This window comes from Lottia gigantea (assembly GCF_000327385.1).
Source record: "Lottia gigantea unplaced genomic scaffold LOTGIsca_115, whole genome shotgun sequence".
Taxonomy (NCBI): Eukaryota; Metazoa; Mollusca; class Gastropoda; family Lottiidae; genus Lottia; species Lottia gigantea.
In genome coordinates this window covers 98,823-102,041 of record NW_008707123.1, presented here as the reverse complement: position 1 = coordinate 102,041, position 3,219 = coordinate 98,823, and positions in this window count along the sequence as shown.

The following is a 3,219-nucleotide window of genomic DNA, read 5'->3' as shown; positions in this document are numbered from 1 at the left end:
AAGACTGGCAGCAAAGTTACTAGAGTAACATGAAGTGACAAGGTTGACCGTGCATAGAGAAACTTTGGCTGCCCCATGTGGGCTGATTGGAAAGACATCGACCAGTCCATGACAGGAAAACCAAAGGTCGGTGCGCCAAACGAAGAGCGGTGTCTGCCAACGTTGCCTCTCCGTTACCACTTCCTCGCAGTGATGTCAGCAGCAGTGAATGTGTAGAATCGCGGATGAGAAACTCACTGTAACCAGATGATTTCGGATTGATGACATGATGGGCTTCATCCCCCCTCTTACAAACAATACTTAGTAATGGTTTTTCAAGATGATTTAAAACTAGCTAATTGTTGCATGTAACAAATGAACTTGGTTGTTTTGTACAATAACAACCATATTGGCATTTTCAGTCACCATAATGGCATATACTTTCATCACCATATTTTGGCATTTACTATCACCATATATTTGCATTCACTATCACCATATTTTGGCATTTACTATTACCATATATTGGCATTTACTATCACCATATTTTGGCATTTACTATTACCATATATTGGCATATACTCTCACCATATTTTGGCATTTTCAGTCACCATATTGGCATTTACCATCGCCATATTTTGGCATTTACTATCACCATATATTGGCATATACTATCACCATATTTTGGCATTTACTATTACCATATATTGGCATATACTCTCACCATATTTTGGCATTTTCAGTCACCATATTGGCATTTACTATCACCATATATTGGCATATACTATTACCATATTTTGGCATTTACTATTACCATATATTGGCATATACTCTCACCATATTTTGGCATTTTCAGTCACCATATTTTGGCATTTACTATCACCATATATTGGCATATACTATTACCATATTTTGGCATTTACTATTACCATATATTGGCATATACTCTCACCATATTTTGGCATTTTCAGTCACCATATTTTGGCATTTACTATCACCATATATTGGCATTTACTATCACCATATTTTGGCATTTTCAGTCACCATATATGGACATTTACTATCACCATATTTTGGCATTTACTATCACCATATTTTGGCATTTACTATCACCATATATTGGCATTCATTATCACCATATATTGGCATTCATTATCACCATATATTGGCATTCATTATCACCATATTTTGGCATTTACTTTCATCATACATGCCTGGTATCTTTTACCAGCCTATGCAAGGCATCCAATCCTTTTGCCAAAAGTACTAACCATGCACTTTGCCACATTCGCATCTCTAACACCCCTAACGTTACCCCTAATATGACCATTCCAAGTTTGATTGAAATCCGTACGAAGAAAATGACAAAATATTTGCTGGTCAGCAACCTATAGACTAATATTAGAACTAACATGACAACCTAATGACAACCTAAGACGAACCTAACTCGAGAGAGATACGAATGTGGGAAGGTGCACGAGTTGTTGGCAATCTCCATCAATAATAATCAGGTTATTATTATATCAGTGTCTTCTAAACAGTTCAATTTATCATTTATATTTAAAAATAAAAGATTAAGAATAATCATTTTTAAAATCATGTAAAATTATCAAAATTCAAATGTTTTCTAAAATTTTTTAAAAGCTTCAAGAAATGTAAAAATCTATATAATTTATCAAGTAATGCCTCAGTACATACAACATTTTAATGAATCTACGTAGCTAGTTTAAATCATCTTGAACAACCAGTAGGCCCTATAAGTATTATTTATAAAAGGAAGGATGAAGCCCATCATGTCACCAGTCCGAGGTCTTCTGATTACAGTGTGTGTTCTCATTCGTGATCCAACTCATTCATTGCTGATGACGCCACTGTGAGGATGCGGTAGCGGAGGTGCAACGTTCACAGATGCCGTTCTTCGCGTGGCACAAGGACGTTGGGTCTCCTTGCCATGGGTCTGACCGGTATCCTGCCAACCAGCCTTAAACTACATGGGAACAACGAAAGTTTGTCTTTGCGTGCTATGGACACAGCCTTGCCAGGTCAAGTGCTCCGTACGTAACGATACTCTCAGCCTGGACATCGATCTTACGTTCTGGTACAATGCTTACGTTTGACATTGATAGTGCAAAGAGACAGACACGAATGTATGCGCATGCGGGGAGCACCCTTCTGAGCCAATCAGGACCTGGACGAGAGTGAACGATTCAAAATCGCACGAGTTAGAAATATCCAAGGTCTCTTTCGCTATTCAGTTCAGCACAGGGGCATAAATGTTCTCGCAATATATCCGCTTTCTGCAATTGAAAATTGGTGCTCTGATTTGAAATTGGAACCTAGACTTCCAGGAACCGAGATTTAATCGACCTCTTCTTGTCAACCCCCAAATCAGCAAACACCTACCTGTTAGTCTTGAATAAGCCATCTTCTCTCATAATTCCAGTCGACCCAGCTGTAAATGGGTGTGGATAATCTGAATAAGATCAATATCAAGGACTAGCTGGGTGTTATCATTGTAAAGATGTTTCTATCTGATCTATTTTAGAATAATTTATATTCCAATTACTGAAGAGATATCTGAAATAAATAATAAGATATTGTCAATATATTGATTGGAGATGAGTACATAGATACATATAGAGAGAAAAATGGATTATTAGGTCCTACTTTTCTACCCCTAAATGTGCTAATGAAGGAGGGATGTAACAATTCTTGACAATACACATGTCCTAATCCACTTCTAGCTGTTGGTAATCATCGTATTGTTAGTAAAGGAACAGAAACGATACAAGATATTATAAATATTTAACACAAATTAACATACCTTTTATCAACTCATGTATCATTCAGTTTAGCAGCATTCAGAGTTCAGTTTAGCATTCAGAGTTCAGTTTAGCATTCAGAGTTCAGTTTAGCATTCAGAGTTCAGTTTAGCAGCATTCAGTACCAGTTTAGCATTTAGAGCTTCATGATCCTCAGCTATGATCAATTATTTCAATTTTCATGTTTTGATGTTGGATATAGATCTGAAAAAGAAATGTTATATATTGTAAATTGAACGGCTGGTGATCAGTAAACCATATTTACAAAATAGAACATGAAATCATAGAAAGGATGCCTGGACTATCTAAAATATGCCCGAGAGAGAGGAGGGTTAGGGGGGTGATCAACAAACTCAAGATAACCAAAGGTGAATTTTGAGCATTAAGGTTTTAGGGGGGGGGGGGGGGGGGGGGAAAT